The sequence below is a fragment of the Onychostoma macrolepis genome, chromosome 02 (genome assembly GCF_012432095.1).
Source record: "Onychostoma macrolepis isolate SWU-2019 chromosome 02, ASM1243209v1, whole genome shotgun sequence".
Classification (NCBI taxonomy): domain Eukaryota; kingdom Metazoa; phylum Chordata; class Actinopteri; order Cypriniformes; family Cyprinidae; genus Onychostoma; species Onychostoma macrolepis.
The window spans coordinates 18,039,621-18,055,532 of record NC_081156.1 but is presented as its reverse complement, the minus strand read 5'-3'; the positions used below and the strand labels follow the sequence as shown (position 1 = coordinate 18,055,532).

At 37.3% G+C, this 15,912-nt stretch overlaps 1 long non-coding RNA gene across 1 annotated transcript; it reads right to left on the bottom strand.

Annotated features, from left to right (window-relative positions):
* Positions 1 to 7,092: 7,092 nt before the first annotated feature.
* LOC131529348 (uncharacterized) lies at positions 7,093 to 9,441 on the bottom strand. The gene is made up of 3 exons (XR_009268074.1): positions 8,830 to 9,441; positions 8,083 to 8,119; positions 7,093 to 7,278 (listed from the first exon to the last, which is right to left on the bottom strand). It is a non-coding gene; the product is annotated as an uncharacterized LOC131529348 (long non-coding RNA).
* Between the last annotated feature and the right edge of the window lie 6,471 nt (positions 9,442 to 15,912).

Genomic DNA, 15,912 nt, shown 5'->3' with positions numbered 1-15,912 from the left:
AATGAAAGATTTTGGCCACAATTCAAAACCCTCTATAAAATTCCTCATAGAATGTTGCCAGCAGAGGGCAGCAGATAAATAAAGATCCTACAATATGCGCTCGAGTAGAAATTTATTACTAATAGCTAGTACTTCACTTCTATCAGCAGCAAATCATGTAAGGACTGAAAAAACAAACAAACAATGAGTCTTGCTCATTGGTACCAACTACACATTTCCTCTTTACACTCCAAAATACTTGTCATTTACACTAATAGGGCTGATATGAGTAAGGACTTGAACAGTGCGATGTATTGTGAGTCTTACTGTGGTTTCCTAGGTGCTAACCTAATACTTTGCAAATGTGTTTAATTCAGAAGAGCCAAACAGTGACAGCGTGTTAAGTTACAGCAACGGCTCATGCATTCAAATGAACAAATCATGCCTCGATGCTAGGAACCTCGCTAGATTTTGCCAGAAAATTGATTTGTTTTCAGATTATTGTATTGAAACCCTAGAACCGTGGCCTTCTAATGCATCTCATGAAAGGGATTGATAGTTTTCCTGATTAGCAGACAGTTCCTGAGCCTTCTAATGCACCGGTGCCTTCAGCATGAGCCAAAAGCCCAGCTAGTGTTTGATCATTCACACTGGGCATGTACTCGTGGCAGCGACTTTGATGAATTAGGTGGTGTTGTGAAACCAGTGCTATTTATTCTTCTTAATGTCAAGCCCTTGGAAAGAGCATACTGATAGGAACATGTTTTAGCATTATCCATTGCAATGAAGAATGCACATGGTCTCGGAAGAAGAAGATGAACGAACTTCATTCGGTTTATGGTCATGCGGCTGTAGTGGATGTTGGATTTATACTAATAAATGTATTGTATGATAAAATTAGTATCTGAGATCAAACCTCAAGGTTTAGGCTACTCTCAAAAGAGGAATCTCTCATGAAGTAGATGAATGCACTGTTAAATTCTATGAACTAAAAATATGATAAGTGAGTAATGGCAGCCCTCAGAGGACTTTAGATAACAGACGGGGTTCCGGGCGTGGAGGATACACAGGCCTAAAAGAAAACATGAAATGACATGCGTGTAAATGCATCCATTTACAGGCAGTTTTCAAAATCTACTTTAAATCTGCTGCTTTCAAACCATCTGTAGCCTCTCCTCCTTTGAATCAAACTAGATACAATCTAAATGCTAATCAATTTCAGCAACAAGCTCTTTTAGGGCTGACGGATTTTCTGCCGCACTCTCTGGTGTCCAGGGGGACTGAAGTGATGAGGCTTTGTTGGCGTACTGGAGATCAGTGGACCTTTAACACTCTCTCTTGTGAATGAAAAAAAAAAAGGTTCACTACATGTGCTTCCAGCAATACAAAAAACTTATAACATTTGTACAATGCTTATAAATGATCTTGTCATATACTTCTCTACTATGTAGTACACACACACACAGACAGAAAACATAATGTGAGCAGAGTACTATGTCCAAATTCACAGTATTTATAAAACAGTAGGCAAAATAGTAGTCCCTCGATGAACTACTATTACCAGCGAGATTCAGAAGTGTGCATCTGATGGAAACTTTACTATCCCATGAGGCCATGGGAGAGGATTTGTTAATGTAAATTAAGTGACACAACTGATGCTGTAGGTCAGTAATAACATGACAAATGTAGTATGTCCAGATTACATTAATACTATATAGAATGTACTTTTTTAATGGTCGATAAGTACTTATTCAGTAGCTAAAGTATGCAATTTCGGATCCAGCCATAGTTATGATATGTTTTGCATCAGCATACTCATAGGTCATCAGATTAGCTATTATAGCTTTGAATATCTACTGTCCATGAAGGGATAGGCAGAACACACAAGGTGAGGTAGCGCTGTTCTAAGACAGTGGATAAAGTGGGATCCATACTCCATTTTGGAGGATCAATGCTCCAGGAGACCATGAGGAGAGAGGGATTACGTTAATAACACTAATAACTTTGGCTGGGTCTTTAACTATGCCAATCTTTGAAACTCAACATACTGAAAGCCCCTTTATAGTCAGACTGTGTCTTTAATTTCATCTGTGCAAATCATTAATGTTACTGTGAAGAGCTGTTTACACTGTAAATACTTCTGATTGTATCTTTATATCATCGATTAGTGTTCATTGTTTCTTAAGTATGCTGTTTAATTGAGATTGGGGCCATTATTATTATCTAATGACTTGTCAAACCCCCCACTAACATAGGGCATAACACACCCAGGCATTAATTAAATCAGGAGCCGTGTCCTCCGGGCACCGTAGTCCAGTTCGCTCGGTGGCAGAAGAAGGGCAATTTGAACATAACCTCAATCTGGGATTTTTCCCAAATGAAATAGTGAAACCGCCGTACACAGTAATTAAGGAGACAGTGCCCCCTGAGTGCCCTCGTCCTGGCCCTGCATCAGCTCACAGGCCTTTAATATTTCATCAAGATCTCTCCAGCTCTCACCTGCGCTCATAGAGACTCAAGCAGACGCTAGGATAAGCTTTACTCTGTCACTCTCTCAAAACCACTGGCTTGACCCCTGAAATTCAAACTGTACCCCTCTAATCTGACAGCAATTACCTGTTACACACATCTGCATGCACCTTTCTAACAAGAAACTACAATAATAAAATAACACTCAAAAAAGAGAGAGTTTCACAAGGTAGAGAGAGTTTCGACAGTTAGTCGTAAGTCCTCACTGAATCATTCAGTTGTTTCATTCAAACAATCACCGATTCATTCAGGAAGAAAACAAGTTGTTATGAGTCAGTCATTGAATCATTCTATCGATTGAATAGCTTTTTTAAGAAAAAAGTGAACAGCTGCATTCTAAATCACATATTATCTAGTACTGTATTAGTTGCACAGCCATTTACAAACCCTTACGAAAATTAACCATGGCTTTAGTAAAAGTGTAGTAACCAAGGTTTTTTTGGTGTACTGATTACCATTTATATAACCACAGTCTTACTACAAATACCATGGTTAAACTATAGTCAGTGTAGCAAAACCATGGTTAATTTGTGGTTACCATGGTTTAACTATACTGCCCTACAAAGGCAAAAGACCTTAACTCGCTAGAGTGTGAAACTGAGAAAAATGACTTTAAAGTGTCAAGATCCTGCCCTGACTGTCTTGTATTTGTTCAGTGTTTCTTTGTTTGTTTTGTGTCTAAGCACATGGTTCTGTCTCTGTTTGTGTCTGCCATGTGCTCCTCTTGTCCCACCTCCTTGTTTCCCCTGGTCACGCCCCCTTGTTTAGTCCTTGTCTAATCCTCATTTACTTGATTGTGTTCACCTTATCCTCATGTGTTCTGCTCCTTTATATTGTGTTCCTTTCCTTTGTGTCTTTGCTGGTTTGTTTTGGTGTTTACCTGTTCTTACTCTGGAGATTTAGCCTTTCATCTTGCTCAAGTTATTTAGATATCTTGTCTAGTTATCTTTTATCCTTGTTTCCTTTTTGTTTTCTGTATAGTTCTACCTAGTTCTTGTTTTTTTTTTTTTTTTTGGGCTTTTGTGCATTCTAATCAAGTTTTGTTTCTGTTGATTGAGTTTATTTTCCCCTGTTGTGCATTCCAGTTCCTTTTGGTTCTTATTTTTTCTCTTCTTTGGCCAGTTTAGGTCATTTATTGCTTTTGCTTTTGCTCTTTTTGTTTACTTTTGTCTATCTTGTAGTGTCTTTGTGATTTCTTGAGTCTAGTCTTGTTTGTTATTGTGTTTTGTCCTGTCCTGCCCTTTTCCCAGATTTCCTGGCCATCTACCCCTACTACCTGGCGGCAAGACTGGTGTGACTTCTGAGATCCGCTTCAAACTACGGGGTCCCTGTCTTCCTGCCTAGCTCTTCCTCTGAAGCTGCCGCCTCCATGCTTGAGTCTGTTGCCATCTCGGACTGGCTCAGTGGTCATCCCTCCTGCCCGTATTGTTGTCTGCCCTGCCCCTCTGTTTGGACTGATTCACTCCTCGCTCTCCCTGTTGTTTCAAGTCTACGTCTTGTCAATAAGTTACCCTTATCTGCTCATTTGCATCTGGGTCCCACTTTTTGCAGAACCTTGACAGAATGAACCAACCTACTCAGGACCCAGCAATGAGCATCCGTATTGTTCCTCCCAGTACTGCCAAGGGGAGACTAGCACTCCAACGGGCAGTGGCATCGCTCCATCAGCAGGGCCAGGAGGTGGGTTCATTTGCCCAGTTCTTCTGGATCATGGCAAGGGGCTTGGAGTACCCGGACTCAACTCCTAAATGATGCTTTTAATCTCTGCTTGGATGACTCCCTACCAGGGGCGTAAATTTCATCTGACAGTAGGGGGGGGACAATAAACGTAACATTTCTCAAGAGCAATTTTTGAAGGGGACACAAATAATACAGCCAAAATTGTACTTGTAAGGATAGATATGTGTACACAGCATCACCACGTGGTCATATTATAATTATTATTTTGCGTCATCCATAGTATTTTAGGTTTCGTCTGAAACCTAGTAGCCTATGTCTCTTTCGCATTAATTCAACCGCATTAAACCCACTGATCTGCCACATCATATTGAACGAAACCCAACACGTAGGTCTACAATATTAGCCTAATATCAGTTCACACACAGGCTTATCGCCGTGTTAGTTGTAGTGGGTGACAAGCTACGGTATTAAGCTTGTTAACCTTATAATCGCTCAAAGAAAATACATGGATGTCATAATTTTTTTGTCATGACTAATTTATTAATGATCCAGCATCATCTGTATTAAAGAGAAAGAATCATTTCACCCGATGTTTAAAGAGAATAAAATAGCCTTGACAGCCTACTTACACATAACTAACTTGTGCTCTCTCACCGGACTCGAGTGTGCGTATCGGTAAAGAAGGAAAGCAGGCAGTGGACCAAACCACTGTGAGGAAAGGGAGGGGGGAATCAAAACATTTCTGAACTTAAAACGTTTTTTTGCATTTATTTTGTATTACTAATCACACAATTATTTTAAGTATATGTCCATTATATTATTTTCAATACACAGAGTTGCTTGTAATTATATTTTTAGGGGGGACAAGCCTCAGATAGGGGTCCTGTCCCCCCCGTCCCCCCCGGGATTTACGCCTATGCTCCCTGCCACAATGGGAGATGGAGCAACTAAAAGGCCTAGATTATTGGCCCTTTCCAAGTATTTGCAACATTGCAAGGACTGGCAGATCCTTACGCCGCCAGAGTTAGCCAGCAGAGACCATGCCACCCTCCCTCTCATGTCGAGTCAAATTCAAGACTCTCAGGCTCCTACGTTAAAGCGTAGACAGAGGAGGAAGAGAGCGGCTAAGACTGCTTTATCTGTTTCTGAGTCCACTGAGTTAACTGCAGTCAGTGTAGAATCAATCACTGCAGAGGATTCTAGGTCTGTTCCAGTTATCCCTGAGTCTGTCCAGTCTTCTCTAGTCATCCCAGAGCCAGACTGCAGTAACCAACTTGTTCTCTTACCCTCTCTGAGTCAAGTCCCAGATCATTTTCTGACTCCAAGAAAGCGTAAGTCAAGAAGGAAAGCAGCCCAGAACACTGCATCAGTCTCAGAGCCAGTCGAGTCCATTCCTGGCAGTCGAGTCCACACCAGTCATTCCAGAGCCAGTCAAGTCAGATCCTTTCATCCCAGAGATGGCCAAGTTAGCTGCAATAACTTCAAAGGTGGTTAAGTTCAATGCAGTCAATTCAGAGGCAACCACGGCTGCTGCTGTCTCCCCAGTAGCCGTAGATCACACACTGCTGTGCCCCCAGAAGCCAAAGCGAAGGAGGGCCTGTGTTGTGCAGTTCTACATTCCTTCTCAGGGGGTCCCAAGTCCTATGGTCCAGGAGGGCCTAAGCCACGAGATCCCAGGCACATTGGTCTGGGTGGGCCTGAGTCAAGAGGCCCCAAGACCAGTGGTCCAGGATGACTCTAGTCAGGATGCCCAACCTCCAGTGGTCTTGGACCAGACTCAGAAGGTTCCTAGTCCAGGTGGACCCAAGTCAGGAGGCCCAAGGTCCAATGGTCCTGAAGGAACCAACTCTGATGGTCAAATATCCAGTGGTCCCAGAAGTATGTAACCTAGTTGAATCACACCCTAACATTTGGCAATTAGATCTTTTAGTAATAAATGATCTACATTAAAAAATTGTGAGCTCAAACTTTTTTTTTTTTTTTTTAAACTCCTATTTTGAAGTTCATGTACTCTGCCTTTGTACTGTCTGCAAAAAGTGAGAAGTCACACCAAGGCAAAAGACAGTAACTTCCACATTATCAATATTTGTTTGCTGATACCATTTACAAAATCGTTATAGTAACACTTGTATAAAATCTAGTGATCATGGGCTATCTCATATAGGCTGTTACATATAGTAATGCTCAGAAATGCGTCTGGATTAAACCTCGACGACATTAATCGTCATAGATCGATTTTATCGGGTTACAAGAAAAGGTAGGATCTGGATTTAATTGCGAACTGTAAGGTTACTGATTTTATGATTGCTCATGCTACATGCTAAGGCATTCAAGTACACATCCAACTAGAAGTGACAGCCTGGTGACCCAGGTAGCCAAAATGATCCGGCCCAAATCCGGCAAACCCGGAAGAAATAACTCGGCCCGGATGCGGTTGCCGGACTCTTGTGAATTACGGGAGTGAATGACATGCCAGAATCGGCCCGAGTACGCTGGCCCGAGTCTGGTTGCCGAAACTGAGCTGACACTGCCGACAAATGGTAATGTATATGAAATACAAACCAATATTTATTTAATTAATAACAACAAAATTTACCAAAACAATATTAGCTTGTTTGCTATATAGCCTACATGGATAAGAACTGTTCATGTAATTCATTGGTTCTCTAAAAAATACAAAAAAATTATTATTAAAGATTTCCTCCAGTTTTTTTTAACAGTTGTTTCCACAAATATTACACACACACGTGCAGTTCCCCCCTCAATACCCCCCAATAAGAATGACACCATAAATGTAAAAAATATGAGAATTTATTATTGAAAAATTGACATCAACAAATGCATAAAAAACACATTAGAACCTCTAAGATCTCCCAGGACCTCAGGATTATCCTAAAAGAGGGACAGAAAAAAGGAAAGAGAGATAAAGAGGGGACATGTATTAACACATAGTTAGTCAGATCTCAATGAACTCAATGGTAAATGGTAAATATGGAGCATATGCCTTAAGAAGAATTTCTTTGTTGTAGGACCTGCTCTCTTCATCCATGCCATCTGTTTATAAACTTCTCAGTTTTTCCATCCAGCTCACTGCAGTATTTGCAGAAAAATAAATATATATATATATATATATATATAATATGTGTGTGAGTGTGTGTGTGTCAGTGTCAGTCTGGTATATGTGGCACAAGTTTGCCTATTTAAACATGAAGCTTAGCATAGAGACCAGGTAGGAAGAAGATCAAGAAAAAAGATATATACTGTATGTTATGTGGTCAAAAAGTCATTTCAGAAATTCAGACTACTTTTTCACTTTTTGCAGACATTATGTTGTAGATTTAATTTAAAACATACAGTTTTACAGTTTAAAAATGATAAAAAAAGAAAAAGGTCTATAAAAATTTGGGCACCCTGCATGGTCACTATACTACTTGACCACTTACAACACCCTGACTCAAACAGTACAACAAAATTAATCTTAAGATATTATGTCCTAGCCCATCTGATTACAATATCCTAAAAGAAACCATATCTACTCTATAGCAAAATATAACATTCAATTAAATGTAAAAAAAGGGAAATCCAAGGCACTCTTCTTCAAAATTATTTAAAAAGCCTGTATTTTACTCGCTATTTCATAATAGAAAATATAAAGGACATGGAAAGAAGCAACCATGTCTTCTTCCCGTGTCTTTTATATTTTCTATTATGAAATAGCCAAAATAAAGGCTTTTTAAATAATTTTGAAGAAGAGTGCCTTGGATTTCCCTTTTCTTTTTTTTTTTACATTTACTTGAATTCCCGACCCCAAAGAGCACCCTCAGACATCTCGTTGAACTCCCTGAGCACCCTGGACTTTTTTTTGTCTTTCCAAGATAACATTCAATTACTTACATGGCATAGGTGACCTTTTCAGATGATCTTGACAAATCTGACAAAAAAATATAAATTAGATGTATAAATTAGAAGTGTAGCAGGAACATTATTATTCACATAATATGTTGTTACATATATGTTGTTACATAATATCATTTAAATTCACTAACAAACTCCAAAATACATAACTTTTAAAACTTTTAAAACAGATCAGATTATGCTAGACTGTTAAATAAATAAATGAATAAATAACTGCTGCATGACATATGTGACCCTGGAGCACAAAACCAGTCTCAAGTCGCTGGGGTATATTTGTAGCAATAGCCAAAAATACATTGTATGGGTCAAAATTATCTATTTTTCTTTTATGCCAAAAATCATTAGGATATTAAGTAAAGATCATGTTCCATGAAGATATTTTGTAAATTTCCTACCACAAATATATTAAAACTTAATTTTTGATTAGTAATATGCATTGCTAAGAGCTTCATTTAGGTAGTGATTTTCTCAATATTTTGATTTTTTTGCACCCTCAGATTCCAGATTTTCAAATTTGTATCTCGGCCAAATATTGTCCGATCCTAACAAACCATACATCAATGGAAAGCTTATTTATTCAGCTTTCAGATGATGTATAAATCTCAATTTACAAAAATTGACCCTTATGACTGGTTTTGTAGTCCAGGGTCACATATATTTAATGAACCTAAATAAATAAAAAATGTATAAAATGTTTGACAGTCAGCTTAAAAAATATATACTTACAAAGCCAAAGACTTGTGACAAGTGCTGTGGAGCCTTTGGGGTGCAGCAGCTACTGACACAGAAACAAAAGGGAGAACAAGAAAAAGCATCACTCAATATCAGATAATGCATATGTCTGTACAAACTGAACAAACCCAAGATCCAGGATGACTGCTAGACTGATCACTTACAATCAGATGACAATCTGAAAAAAGAAAGAAAAAAGAATAAATACTTGAATATGTTCAGTGTGCGTCAGTGTCGCGCGCTCTCACTCAGACAACTTAAATGTGCTTAAATGTGAAAATATTATTAATAATAATTGTAAAATGAATATATAGGCTATATATTTTTTTTAAACTAACGTTACCTTGACCGACATGAATGTGAAACGAAAGGAGGTTTTCTCAATTTTAGCAGATCTGCGCAAATGACGTCACACAGATATAACGGCATTAACGATAATTAACGGTGCTGAAGAGCGGGCCGTACAAAATAAAGACGGAAATACTCGTTTATGTGAACATTAGGTTTATGGTACATTTAAATGACAGGCTGTCGATTTTATACTTATGTACACAAAAAATACTTTACCTAAAGCTCTCCAGTCAGGCGATGTCCACTCAGAGTCGTGATGTGACGACCGCAGCTTATATAACCTCTGGTTCTTTCGCGGGCTTTGCACGTGAGGTGTCAAATAGTCAGTTACATTTATATCTATTTTATTGATTTTTTTTTTTTTTTAATCATCTGAGATGTACATTTAAGTCATTACCTCATGTTATATTTTCCCTGGCAAAATAAATAAAATTTAAATAAAATAAAATAAATTACACACACACACACACACACACACACACATATAAGTGTTACAGTTATTAATAATAAAGTTTCACTCACTGATTTCAGAAGATGGCAGCAGAGGATCACTTATTGGCTCATTCTACCCACTAGCCTAAGTTTTGCTGTGGGACTTTTATTTGGACATAATAAAATCACTATTGTAACATCTGAAATCATATTTTGTAAAAGTTTACCACTTACTGAGGTATCAGTTTTTGCAATCACACACAGTCAGAAAGTGTCAATTTAGATTAAGGGAACATTTGAGGTCAGCCTAAAAATTAATAGAAATGTTAATTAAAATAATAATAAAACTGAATAAATGCCTTTGACAGGCAAAAGGTTTGACAACTCTAAAGACAACTCTAAAAAATATATATTTTTGTAATTTTATTATTCAGCCTAATTGATTGATTTTTTTTGTGTACAGGTTTAACCTCCATTGTGGGGACCAAATATTCACACAAGGAGTAAAACCTGAATTTTTCACAGTTTAGGACTGACACTTGTGGTCCACAGTCGAGCTGAATGTGTGTATGGAGTCAATTTAATGCCGCATATATATGCAAAAGAAAATAAGTTTTGCAAAGAAAAATAAAGAATTGCAAAATAGATAAATAAAACGGAGCAAAAGCAATGATTTTGCAATACATATTTTCCATGGCCATATCTACTAATTTATTTGCAATGCAGCTTTTATTTTGCGTTTCAGTCAAGTTTGAGCTTGCGATACCGTTTTCCCTTTGCGCTTCACGTTTCTGCGCGTCTCACTTTGTGGCGCTGTTTTGACATGGGGGTGGAGTCAGGGGACGGGGGCGTGTCCAACAGGCCTGGGCATGCCTCCCTGGAAGTGACGTCATCGGCCCGAGACGCAGATCACAGCTGATCCAGGCACCGTCATTGAGCAGAGGCATGCGGGCGGATCGTTTCCTTTTATTCACTAGCTTTAAAACATGCATGCTTTCGTTTTATTAACAAATGTATATGTGTATTAGCAGCGTTTGCTCAAGTTAAAGAAGTTGTTAATATGAACATCTGCTGTTTATTTCTCTCAATGTGTGCACACTTGTATAGCATTAAAATGTGTATTGTTTCATCTGGTTAACTAAATGTGCATTAATAGTGCTTGTTTAAAATCTCTTAACCTGTGCACAGCGCTCTTTGTTTACATTAGTTCAGAGTTACTGCTAGTTTTAATGTAAAAGAATGCAATTAACTTCACAAACTATACATCATTAAAAAGGTCTAAGACTCAAGCTTCATATCCATCTCGACTTCGTTTTTCATTTACATAACTCCTGGCATAAATTAAGAAATGACTGGCACTGGAAGTTTAAAAAAAAAAATTAAGCTTGAGTCATTTTGGTTTAAATTTCTCGTGGCCACGAGATATTAATGGGTAAACAAACCAGCGTGACCATAGCAACCTGGGATTATCAGAGATGTATTTATTAATATTTTATTTTTAATTAAGAAATTATAAAAAAAAAAATACATTATTAAATTATTATATTAACACCACCACGGGGTAATTTTACCCATGGCGGTTTTTCAAATAGGCTACATAATATATTTTCAATTAAAAATATCCAAGTCTTACAGTCATTGACTTTTACTAAAATTGTGTTATTTACAATCCCCTGTTTATTGTTAAAAAAATTGTTTAGATAAAACCAGAACAAAAATGGGGCATTTATACCTATAAGCGCCATCAGGACAAATTTACGCATAATTCCTGTCATCAAGTTCAAATGAAGATGTTTTAGATGTTTATTCCTCTACTCATAAATGTTCAAACTTTGGATTAAATATTAATTTGTGTTTGCAATTTTTTATCGTTTATGGTTCGCTACTGTGTTGCTTATTTATTCCTGAAAAAAAAATCTGAACTATGATGTAATGAATAAAACAATTTTTATGATTACCCCAAGTTTATTGGTGTTGTTCTCTTATTCAAATGATAAATTATATAACTAAACAAATTAATTAATTAGGTCAAACTGTGCACTTGAATTTGTCATTGTACATCTTTTGCAATGTGGTGAATTAGTATTGCTTATAATAGTCTATTTAGGGTGTTTTAGTCATTTAAATAACATGGGTTATCTTGAAACATTTTATTAGCTATAATATTACAACACCCAAATATGTATTTATTTCCTCGTAATTCTCGTTGTCATTGCAGACTGGTTTATATTCATCATTAAGAAAAGTGATTAGTGTAACCTGCTTAAAAATAGCTGTGAACTTAAAACAACAGGACAAAAACATAGCTGATGACTAAAAATAATAATTTTATGACTCTAGACATTGTGAAGACAGTGGCATAATACAGTGACATACTACGTTTTTAGCCATATCAAAACAGTAGTCATGGCATGACTGAATGTCATGGTGAATTTGACCCGCTGGCGCTTTTAGGTATACAGCGACCTCTGGTGGTTGAAGTGTTAACCATAGGCTACGTACTGGACTGTATCGCGATGTAGACAACATTCGAATTAAGTTTATTATGAATAAATGTTACATAAAGTATAATAAAATAGGCCGACAAGAAAACATTTTTATCCATCCCACAAGTCTTGTAAGTCCATGTATTTTATTAGTATTAGTAATATTTTTATATTCGTTATGTATTTGATTTATTTTCCCTTCATTTCGATCTCTTAACGTTCAGGGCTGTATAATAATAATAATGATAATAATAATAATAGCCTAATATACACATATATTACATAAAAAGACACGATCAACGGACTGTGGGATGGATAAATATATTTGATCAGTCTCTGATAATCCCAGGTTGCTATGGTCACGCGGGTTTGTTTATGCATGATTAAACTCATGGCCACGACATACAGTATTATCACGTTCCCACGACTTAATATCTCGTGGCCACGACAAAACTAAACCAAAATGACTCAAGCTTAATTTTTTTTTTTAAACTTCCAGTGCCAGTCATTTCTTAATTTATGCCAGGAGTTATGTAAATGAAAAACGAGGTCGAGATGGATATGAAGCTTGAGTCTTAGACCTTTTTAATGATGTATAGTTTGTGAAGTTAATTGCATTCTTTTACATTAAAACTAGCAGTAACTCTGAACTAATGTAAACAAAGAGCGCTGTGCACAGGTTAAGAGATTTTAAACAAGCACTATTAATGCACATTTAGTTGACCAAATGAAACAATACACATTTTAATGCTATAAAAGTGTGCACACATTGAGAGAAATAAACAGCAGATGTTCATATTAACAACTTCTTTAACTTGAGCAAACGCTGCTAATACATTTGTTAATAAAACGAAAGCATGCATGTTTTAAAGCTAGTGAATAAAAGGAAACGATCCGCCCGCATGCCTCTGCTCAATGACGGTGCCTGGATCAGCTGTGATCTGCGTCTCGGGCCGATGACGTCACTTCCAGGGAGGCATGCCCAGGCCTGTTGGACACGCCCCCGTCCCCTGACTCCACCCCATGTCAAAACAGCGCCACAAAGTGAGACGCGCAGAAACGTGAAGCAAAGGGAAAACGGTATAGCAAGCTCAAACTTGACTGAAACGCAAAATAAAAGCTGCATTGCAAATAAATTAGTAGATATGGCCATGGAAAATATGTATTGCAAAATCATTGCTTTTGCTCTGTTTTATTTATCTATTTTGCAATTCTTTATTTTTATTTGCAAAACTTATTTTCTTTTTGCAATACTTCATTTTCTTTTGCAATTCTTTATTTTTCTTTGCAAAACTTATTTTCTTTTGCAAAACTTTATTTTCTTTTGCATATATATGCGGCATTAAATTGACTCCATAAATGTGGCTCAATGTGCCGTTTCTCAACCAGAATCGGGCCAGATCCACAGATCCAAAACCTATAGCCAAATCTGGCAACCATTACTGGGCCGGACATGGCTCACTTCTGGCAAGCCGCTGCCAGCACACAGCCGTATTCGGCCCGATTCCGCTGGCTACCTGGGAAATAATCAGCATTACAAAAAAAAATAATAATTCTTTAATAAGTCTTTAATATTTAATGCTATGAGTGAGCTCACGACGCCACCTTGTGGACAACTATGTACTGCAACAACTTTAATAATGTAACCTGTGTTATTGCTTGTGTGAATGTTATTTAATCAGCTGTATATCTAATATTTATTGTTATTCTTTATTTTCAGACCACTCACTGTTACCACTCAACAGTAAATTCCTATCTTTGGTTCAACTGAGTCCTATGTGTACTTACCAATACACCAGTGCGGATACACATCCACCTCTTCCAGCACAAATACAGTCCTTACCTAATTCTCCTAAACAAAAATCATCGTCTGTTTTCGTAAGGGAATCTTCTTTCTTGGCTTAATGGTATAGTACAGTGTCCATCAAATGCACACTTTAGAGTCTTGGCAGAAGTAGTAGTCACCTGGGTACTTTTTTTTGCTATACTGTTTTTCGAATACTTTGAATTCTGACATACTACTCTTTTTTTTTGTTGCCTACTATATAGTATTGAAGTATGCATTTTCAGATGCAGTAAACAACTTTTTGAATGAATCTTTTATTCACTCAAATGATTTGTTCAACAACGCTGATTCATTCAGAAATGTCACTGTGTTGCTTTGAGACGTGGCACAGGTTGATCATAGTAATTAGAAAAACAAAGCTTTTTGAAACTCTGAATCAACTGAACCAACTGCTTCGCAAAATGATTCCCTGTTTCGAAGACCACTTTTATGCTGGTCACTGAAACGAAAACTCACCTCATACATGTTTAACATACAAACCAATTACAAATGTTTTCCTGAAAAAGTATAAAATTGAATCTACAAATAAAAAAATGAAGGTACTGTAAAATTTGTTCAGCAAGTCATTGTTTGCTGAAATCATGTGATTTGGTGTGTTTGAAACATGCTCCGAACCACTGATTTGTAAATGTTTTGAAACCTTAAAGGGATAGTTCACCCAAAAATGAAAAATCTGTTATTAATTACTCACCCTCATGTCGTTCCAAACCCATAAGACCTTCGTTTATCTATGGAACACAAATTAAGATATTTTTGTTGAATTTTGAACTGGGAGCTCTCTGGCCCCTCCCATAGACAGCAAGGATACTAGACAGCATACGTTGATTACGTTCAGTGTATACTCTCCAAAATGCCACCAGGGTGTTTTTGTTGTGTGCAAAAAGTATTCTTGTAGCTTCGTACAATTATGGTTGAATCCCTGATGTCACATGGATTATTTTAACGATGCCCTTGCTACGTTTCTGGACCTTGATAGTGGTAGTATTCTTTCTGTCTGTGGGAGGGTCAGAGAGCTCTCGGAATTCATCAAAAATATCTTCATTTGTGTTCTGAAGATGAACAAAGGTTCTTTAAGAAGTAATATTTTGTTTCCATCACTAGTTGATTGACTTTGTGTGGAACTATTTTCATTGGCTAAGCAACAATGGACAAATTTACTCTGAATGTTGTGCCTAAAATGTAAGTTACTCAGTGTTAACTTGTTTATTGAACTGTTGCATTTAATCACTATCACACTTACATAGGAAAACAATGAAAGAGCAGCACAGTGGAATGCAAAAATGAGTCAGGATAATAAATAATAGTCAGTAGACCCTTACTGGTGGGATATTTCTGTCATCATTTATACTCATGTTGTTCCAAACAAGAAAGCTACATTCATGATCCCATTGTCAGCTTTTATTTATTTTTTATTTTTTATAAACATGTTATAAAATTTTCTCTATAGAGTCTAGACAAAAATATTAAACATCACAGACATGAGTCACAATGACAACTATTCTGCATTTGGTGAGATGTAAAATGTCATGACAAAGAGGCACCGGTTGGTAATATTTATACAGCAACCACACAGCAATTTGGGGATCACAAGCGTTTGATCTCTAAACTGAGCTCTCTAAAAGCTTTCCGTTTGAAGAGAGCATCGGGTCTCAGCAGTGCACTGGGAGCTAGTGGCGGCAGCAGCGTTAGTAAATCATAAGAGTAAACAGAGATGCTGTGGTATGGCAGTCGTTTGAATGAGAGCCGCACTCCGTTGGCCAGAACTACTCTGCCGTACCTATCAATCACAGCTGGTGATGAGTGCTGAACACATCCACTCACTCAGTGGTACCTCTGCACATCAAAGTTATGGGTCACTTGTATGGAACGCTCTTTCCCGTGTATATAGCACTTTGGAGCCATAATGCCGCTTTTACCACATATGTTGGAAGTGACTGCCATTGAAATGGGTTATATAGTAGA